Raw genomic sequence first — 8,956 nt, 5'->3', positions numbered from 1 at the left:
TGGGGGAGGAGAAGCAGCACCCCTCGATAAAGGTGGGGGAGAGAAGATATGGGGAGAGCCCTGAATTCCTCACCGAAGGCCAATCTCAGAGGGGAGCATAGGGGTTACAATCTACACTTTGGCCAAGGACAGGAGTGGAGGAGAGTGGGAAGGAGATGATGGCTTGGAAGGGGCCATCATTTAAAACTTAAAGAAGGAAAACAGGGGTGCAGGCAAAGCACCCCATACACCCAGCAGTAGTTCCACAGGCTGCGACCTGAAACCTTCACACTCATCAATTCTAACAGGCCCCCGAGCTGGAGGGCTGTTGCAGGGAGGGACGGAGGCAGGGGAAGGGGAAGGAGAGAAGGCAGAGACCCCAGGCCATGTAATCAGCAGCAAGGTGATTGTGTGATGTGTCTTTTCACAGTTGAGTTAGATGTGCCCCACCAGTTATGATGGGAACCAATATAAATATACTTTCTTGATCCCAGAAGTTCAACTACGTGGACAGTGGTTACACTTGACAAGATGATTTGTTATAGCACAACTTATGTATTTCAAATGGACAAAATATTAGTATCATTTGCAGTATCTTAAGATAAACTGCCTTTGAATGGGAGCTTCTTTTCCAGTACTTTGAGGTCTACAAGACATATCTAGAAAATTTACTACTGTGGAAAATAAAGACTGCTTAAATTAAATGGGGATAAAGGGAAGGGCCTGTGGTTTTTCCTTTTGATTAATTACTGTAACACTGTCTTTCAGGTGGCTGAGTGAGTTTCATATTTTCTTTTTTTTTTTTTTTTTTTTTTTTTTTTTTTTTATTAGCACTTTTTTTTTTTTTTTTATTTTGGCATATTATGGGGGTACAGATTTTAAGGTTTCAATAAATGCCCATTTCCCCCCCTCCCCCCAAAAGTCTGAGTCTCCATCATGACCATCCCCCAGATGGTGCACATCTCACTCACTATGTATGTATATACCCGCCCCCCTCCCCCCTCCCACCTGCCCAATACCCTATTACTGTAGCACCTATGTGTCTACTTAGGTGCTACTCAGTTAATACCAGTTTGCTGGAGAATATATCTGGTGCTTGTTTTTCCATTCTTGGGATACTTCACTTAGTAGTATGGGTTCCAGCTCTAACCAGGAAAATATAAGGTGTGCTATATCACCATTGTTTCTTAGAGCTGAATAGTACTCCATGGTGTACATATACCACATTTTATTAATCCATTCTTTGATTGATGGGCACTTGGGCTGTTTCCACAGCCTTGCAATTATGAATTGTGCTGCTATAAACATTCGAGTGCAGGTGTCTTTTTTGTAGAGTGTCACTGGATCATTTGGGTAGATGCCCAGCAATGGGATTGCTGGATCAAATGGTAGATTCACTTGTATCGCTTTAAGGTATCTCCATATTGCTTTCCACAGAGGTTGAACTAGTTTGCAGTCCCACCAGCAGTGTAGGAGTGTTCCTCTCTCTCCGCAACCACGCCAGCATTTATTGTTTGGAGATTTTTTGATAAAGGCCATTCTCACTGGGGTTAAGTGATATCTCATTGTGGTTTTGATTTGCATTTCCCTGATGATTAGAGATGTTGAGCATTTCTTCATATGTTTGTTGGCCATTCTTCTGTCTTCTTTAGAAAAATTTCTGTTCAAGTCCTTTGCCCACTTTTTAATGGGGTTATTTGATTTTTTCTTCCTAATTTTCGTGAGTTCTAAGTATATTCTAGTTATCAGTCCCTTATCGGATGCATAGGATGCAAAAATTTTCTCCCATTCTGTAGGCTGTCTGTTTACTTTCATGACTATTTCTTTGGCTGTGCAGAAGCTTTGTAGTTTGATCATGTCCCATTTATTTATTTTTGTTGCTGCTGTGATTGCCTTTGGGGACTTCTTCATAAACTCTTTTCCCAGGCCGATGTCTAGGAGAGTGTTTCCAACTTTTTCCTCTAGAGTTCTAATAGTTTCATATCTTAGGTTTAAGTCTGTTATCCAGCGTGAGTTGATTTTTGTGAGAGGTGAAAGGTGTGGGTCCTGTTTTAGCCTTCTACAGGTGGCTATCCAGTTTTCCCAGCACCATTTATTGAAGAGGGATTCTTTTCCCCAGCGTATGTTTTTGTCTGCTTTGTCAAAGATGAGATGGCTATATGAGGATGGTTTTATATCAGGATTCTCACATCTGTTCCACTGGTCAATATTCCTGTTTTTGTGCCAATACCATATTGTTTTAATTACTACAGCTTTGTAGTATAGTTTGATATCTGGCATATTAATGCCTCCCATTTTGTTTTTGTTGCCTAGAATTGCTCTTGATATTCGGGGTCTTCTTTGGTTCCATACGAAGCGTAAAATTATTTTTTCTATATCTGTGAAGAATGCTGATGGGATTTTAATAGGTATTGCATTGAATCTGTAGATCAGTTTGGGTAGTATAGACATTTTGATGATATTGAGTCTGCCGATCCACGAGCATGGTATGGATTTCCATCTGTTTACATCCTCTGCTATTTCCTTCCTCAGTGTTTCATAGTTCTCCCTGTAGAGGTCTTTTACCTCTTTGGTTAAATATATTCCTAGGTACTTTAATTTCTTTGTTGCTATTGTGAAGGGAATTGAGTCTTTGATTTGGTTCTCAATTAGATTGTTGTTGGCGTATATGAATGCCTCTGATTTCTGTGTATTAATTTTGTATCCTGAGACTTTACTAAATTCATTGATCAGTTCCAGGAGTTTCTTGGTTGAATGCTTGGGGTTTTCTAGATACAATATCATATCATCAGCAAACAGTGAAAGTTTGATCTCTTCTGCCCCTATTTGGATACCTTTGATTCCATTTTCTTGTCTGATTGCTGTAGCCAAGACTTCCAGCACTATGTTGAACAGAAGTGGAGATAGTGGGCAGCCTTGTCTGGTTCCAGTTCTAAGTGGGAATGATTTCAATCTTTCCCCATTCAGTATGATGTTGGCTATGGGTCTGTCATATATGGCTTGTATCATTTTTAGGTATGTCCCTTCTATGCCTATTTTCTTAAGTGTTCGTATCATGAAAGGGTGTTGAATTTTGTCAAAAGCTTTTTCTGCATCTATTGAAAGGATCATGTGGTCTTTGTTTTTGCTTCTGTTTATGTGGTGAATTGCATTTATAGATTTACGTATGTTGAACCATCCCTGCATCCCTGGGATGAAGCCCACTTGGTCGTGGTGGATTATTTTTTTGATAAGTGTCTGGATTCGGTTAGCTAAGATTTTGTTAAAAATTTTTGCATCTATATTCATTAGGGATATTGGTCTGTAGTTTTCTTTTTTTGTTGCATCCTTTCCTGGTTTTGGTATCAGAGTAATATTCGCTTCATAAAAGGTGTCGGGGAGGTTTCCGTTCTTCTCGATGTTGTGGAATAGTTTCTGCAAGATAGGTACTAGTTCTTCTTTGTAAGTATGGTAAAATTCAGGTGTGAAGCCATCTGGACCGGGACTTTTCTTTTTAGGGAGATTTTTAATTGCTGTTTCTATTTCAGCTGTTGAGATTGGTCTGTTCAGGGAATCTATTTCTTCCTGGTTGAGCCTAGGGAGGCTGTGTGTTTCTAGAAATTTGTCCATTTCCTCCACATTTTCCAGTTTGTGTGCATAAAGATTTTTGTAGTATTCATAAATTGTATCTTGTATCTCTTTGGGATCAGTTGTGATATCTCCTTTTTTATTCCTGATGGAGCTTATTAGAGATTTCTCTTTTCTGCTTTTCGTTAGCTTAGCCAACGGCGTGTCAATCTTGTTTATTTTTTCAAAGAACCAACTTTTTGTTTTATTAATCTCCTGAATAGCTTTCCTGTTTTCAATTTCGTTTAGTTCTGATTTGATCTTGTTGATTTCACTTCTTCTGCTGGGTTTGGGGTTGGTCTGTTCTTCTTTTTCCAGCTCTTTGAGTCGTTTCATTAGATTGTCTATTTGTGATCTTCTTGCCTTTTGGTTATAGGCATTTATGGAGATAAACTTTCCTCTCAGAACTGCTTTAGCTGTGTCCCAGAGGAGTTGATAACTTGTCTCTCCATTGTCGTTTTCTTCATAGAAGTTTTTTATTTCCGTCTTGATTTCTTCATTTACGAAGTAATCATTTAGTAGGAGGTTGTTTAATTTCCACGTTTTTGTGTAGAAATGTGAGTTTCTGTTAGGGTTGATTTCTAGTTTTATTCCACTGTGATCTGAGAAGGTACATGGTATGATTTCTATTTTTTTTAATTTCTTGAGATTTTCTTTGTGTCCTAGGATATGGTCAATCTTAGAGTATGTCCCGTGAGCTGATGAGAAGAACGTATATTCAGTGGATTTTGGGTAGAATGTTCTGTAGATGTCTGTCAGACCCAATTGTTCTAGAGTTTTGTTTAAGTCCATTATTTCTTTATTAATTTTCTGTTTGGAGGATCTGTCTCGTGCCGTCAGTGGGGTGTTGAAATCCCCGGCGATTATGGAGTTGCTATTAATCCATTTGCTTAGCTCCAGTAAGGTTTGCTTTATGAATCTGGGTGCACCTAAGTTGGGTGCATATATATTTAAAATTGTTATCTCTTCTTATTGGACTGTGCCCTTCACCATTATATAATGACCCTCTTTGTCTTTCACTACTTTTGTTGGTTTAAAAACTAAATCATCTGAAATTAGAACTGCCACACCAGCCTTCTTTTGGCTTCTATTTGCTTGGAATATTGATCTCCACCCTTTTATTTTTAGTCTATGTGCATCCTTGCAGGTTAAATGTGTTTCCTGAAGACAGCATATACTTGGCCTGTATTTTCTTATCCATTCAGCCAGCCTATGTCTCTTGAGTGGAGAGTTTAAGCCATTCACATTTATTGAGAGAACTGATAGGTAAGGTAGATTACTGATCATTCTGTTGGGTTGGATGTTGTTGCTATGATTTCTGTCTTGAGCCATTGTAATATCTGGCCTTTAATATCTTTGGGTTTTGGTTGTTTTTATATCCGTGGATTATTATTATGATGTTCCGTGCATAACGCTGTTTTAAGTACTTCTTGTAGGGCTGGTCTTGTCTTGGTGAATTCTCTGAGCCTTTGCTTGTCTGCGAATGTTTTTATTTCTCCTTCATATATGAAGCTTAGTTTTGCAGGGAATAATATTCTAGGCTGGGCATTGTTTTGTTTCAAAAGAGTGAGAATGGGGCCCCAGTCTCTCCTTGCTTGTAAAGTCTCATTAGAGAAGTCTGATGTTATTCGAATTGGCTTTCCCTTGTATGTCACTTGCTTCTTTTGTCTTACAGCTCTTAGAAGGGCCTCTTTAGTTGATACTTTGGTCAGTCTGATGACTGCATGACGTGACGTCTTCCTGTTTGCATTGAATCTCCCAGGGGTCCTCTGGGCTTCTTGAACTTGTATATCGAGGTTTTGAGCAAGGCCTGGGAAATTTTCCTCTATTATATCTTCAAAAAGCTTGTCCAGCCCTTGAGTGTTGTCTTCCTCCCCTTCGGCTAAACCTATGACCCTCACGTTAGGTTTTTTCACATAATCCCACAGCTCTTGTAGACTTTGCTCTTTTCTCTTGTTTCTCTGCTCTATTTCTGTGACTGATTTATTTAATTGGAAGGTGTTATCTTCAAGCTCTGAGATTCTTTCTTCTGCTTGATCTACCCTGTTCTTGAGACTTTCCACAGTATTTTGTAGTTCTCTGAGTTGATTCTTCATCTCCAGGACTTCGGTTAAAGTTTTCTTCACTGTGTCAATCTCTTTGTTGAACCTTTGTTCCATTTCTTGGAGGTTTTTTGTGTTTTCTTGGTGTTGGTTATTGAGTTGTTGTTGCAGCTGGGTGAGTGTTCTTATGATCCACATACGAAATTCCTTTTCTGTCATATTGGTTGCCTGATTTTGGTCGGTGTCCGTTTCTAGGGGGCTGGTGCTCCTCCTTGGGGATGTGTTTTCCGTTTGGTTCTTCATATTTCCTGAGTTCTTTCGCTGATTTCTTCCCATGTCGATCAGTTGTTGTTTCTTTCCTTAGGTTATTGTTTGGGTATTCACACACCTTGTTTAGTTTCTGAGGCGTTAGGTGGTGCCTGTGGGTGAAATTGGACCACTCCCTGTATATTGAGTCAGTGGGTGCCGTGGCAAGGCTGTGCAAGATGCTGTCCCTGTCAGTAGGTGGCGTTTGCTTGGAGGAACAGGCTATGGTGTTGATTTTGAGTCCTGTTATCAGCTCTCGTTCTGGGCGGAGCTGGGTTGGGTAAGCCTGCCCTCAGGCCGTTAGCAGGGGTCAAAGTTCTGTTCTCTGCTGTCAGGGCGGGGCTGGAATGGTCCTGCTCAGCCAGAAAGTCTGGGTGTGGGGGTGGGGCTGTCTGAGACCCACAGTCTGCAGCAGGCCTCGCTTCTTTCCACCCTCCCCAACTCCGCAGCTACTCCTGAGCCTCTGCCAGCAGGCCAGACCACAAGCCACCAGGCCTCCCCGGACTGTGATGCCGGCGGGGAGGTTCCCTGCACAGGAACGCCACCTGGGTTGGGCGCACAGCCTCCTCCTGGGACGCCGTTCCGCCCGATCCGCCCCTGGAGGCACACAGACCTCAGTAGGCTGTTCACGTATAATCCTTCTGTGCCCCGGGCAATGCTAGCCCTCGGTGCAGGGGATCTGGTCTGCAGGTCTGACCTCTGGGTCCCAGAGTTCAAACTGTATTCCCACCAGGGAGAGGGTTTCCGGTCCTAATTCACCCACAGGGAGCCCAAGCTGGGTCTATGTCTCTCAGCCTCTGAGTCAGCACCGTTTTCCTGGGAACACGGTGCCAGCAGCACCTGGGAGGGCGGGCGGGGTCCCAAACGGGAAGGTCCCGTTCCCTGGAGGTGCCTCCGGCTGGTGGCTGTATTGTCTCTCTGGGCAGCCGCGTGTAGGGTCGGCGGAGGGGAGGAGGAGGCAATATGGCGCCTGCCGCGCGGCTCTCCGTGCACACGGAGGTGCCCGGAGGAAGTTGGGAACCTGGTGCCACGTCTGCTACAGGCTCACCATTGGCAGGCGGCGGCAGTCTCTGGGCTGATGTCCGCAGGTCTCTCCACCCACTGGGGAGCCCACCAGCAGTCCCGAATGCAGGGGAGGGGAAACAGCAGATCCACCTACCCTTGCCGCTGGTCTCCGGGCTGCTCCGGTGGTCTCAGCCTCCAGTTCTCCTCCGCAGCCTCCTCCCGTGGAGTCTCCCGGGGTCTCAGGTACCCCTCCTTCCGGCCCTTGTCTGCTGTATGCTCGTCTTCTTGCTTCTTTCCTCTAGTTTCTGCTAGAATGGGTCTTTTCTGCAGAGACCCTCTGTCTGGCGGTGTTATTCGTCCGCCATCTTGCTCCGCCCCTCCATATTTTCTTTAGACATCATTAGGTGCCCAAGCTCTTGCAAGACAACTTTGATGCTATATGAATTCTGCCATTTTGCTAGCACTGATATGGCTCTTGGATCCACCACTCCATTAGAACTATTAACGCCATTCATATTAATTTCTGTCACAAATCTTACAAAGGGGGGTGCTTCTGGGTATTTAGGTCCACATTCTATTTTAAGGCTGTATATTCGGTTTTCATAAATTGTTCTTGGAGGCCCAATTATCATCCTTGTCCATCTTGTGTCATCACATGTCTTCATCATCTTCTAAACCCCAGATAACTGTGCCATCTCCTACTCCTTTCTGGCCTTCTTCAAGTTCTTCCAACAGTCAGAAATTGCGAAGGACTTTTACTCCTGAGCCTGTGGTGGCTGCCATCTTGCGTCACTGTTGCTCAAAGGCCGTGCTTGAAGGCCAGCAGAAAAACTAGTTTTAATGAAAATAATAACAGTCCTTACAGTTGTCTTTACAGAGCAACTTTCTCCAAATTGTTCCACATGTTCTTTCTTTTATTATTCCTTATATCATTGACATATAGCATAATGTTTAAGAACTCAAGTTTTGGAGTTACTAGTTTCTAATCTCAAATTTCTCTCTTATCAGCTGTGTGACCTTGGAAAATTTCATAACTTCACCGAGCCTTAGTTTTATTCATTTGAAAACTGAGCCTAACCATCTAGTACCTGTATCACAGTTTGTTGAAAAAATTAAATAAGCAAATGGGTATAAAGCGCTGGACCAGACATACAGAAATGTTTATGCAAAATTTGTTTACAATTAAAACATTGTATAAGTAAAGAAATGGAAATGTTTAATCTTCAATAGGATGAGTCTCAGTAAAAAGGCCAGGTCAAAGATACCAAATAATTCAAAAGGAGTAGGCCAGCATAACCATATTGTTCCGATGAATAGGCCAGAGGGGACAATCCTGGCAATGGAGTGGGCTGAACAGCAGGCAACAGACAGAATCCCAGGACAGAAGATGTGCAGAGTTACATTTCAGAGAGACACAGCTTTAGGCTGTGGGTGCACAGCTTCAGTAACCAGAGTTCAGGTTTCACATCCACTCTAACCACTCTCAAGGAAATTTATTAAATCTCAAGTAACTAATATATTGAAGGGCTTTGTTTAGGAAAACAAGGCACAGTATCAGATTGTGTCCACCTCAGTGATAACTTGATACTAGATGACTAGTTACTGGACTCATAGAATCTCCGTGGCAAGGGCAAAAATTGGTACAGAAATCTGAGATAAGGTTGGACCTTCAGGTAAGTGTTAAGTGGTCCCAGCTGCCAGAGGTAGAAGCCAAGTAGATCATTATTCCATAAACATTTACAATTGGATCTGCACTGCCAAAAAGTAACAATAATAAAATATCTACGCCACTGCCTTGGGGATTTCTACTAGTCTCACTTCACAAACCTACTATTGCTATCCTACTTGATCTTCGAACAGAGCACACATTTTAGAGCTGATTCCTACTCTCTGTCTGCCCCACTGGGCCTTATGTTTTTGGACTGTTTCTTGCCAACTTGGATCAACTGCTTGGAAGTTGGATCATGCTTCATCTTTGCACCAATTCTTTGGAGACTGTCCTCTCACATTTTGGACCT

At 42.5% G+C, this 8,956-nt stretch overlaps 1 pseudogene; it reads right to left on the bottom strand.

Moving 5' to 3' along the window:
* Nucleotides 1-721: 721 nt before the first annotated feature.
* On the bottom strand, nucleotides 722-7,721 carry LOC105885815 (ubiquitin-conjugating enzyme E2 variant 1-like; annotated as a pseudogene).
* Between the last annotated feature and the right edge of the window lie 1,235 nt (nucleotides 7,722-8,956).

Source organism: Microcebus murinus, chromosome 15, assembly GCF_040939455.1.
Source record: "Microcebus murinus isolate Inina chromosome 15, M.murinus_Inina_mat1.0, whole genome shotgun sequence".
In the NCBI taxonomy this organism is placed as follows: Eukaryota; Metazoa; Chordata; class Mammalia; order Primates; family Cheirogaleidae; genus Microcebus; species Microcebus murinus.
The sequence above is the reverse complement of the archived record's forward strand: the minus strand, read 5'-3'. Positions and strand labels throughout refer to the sequence as shown.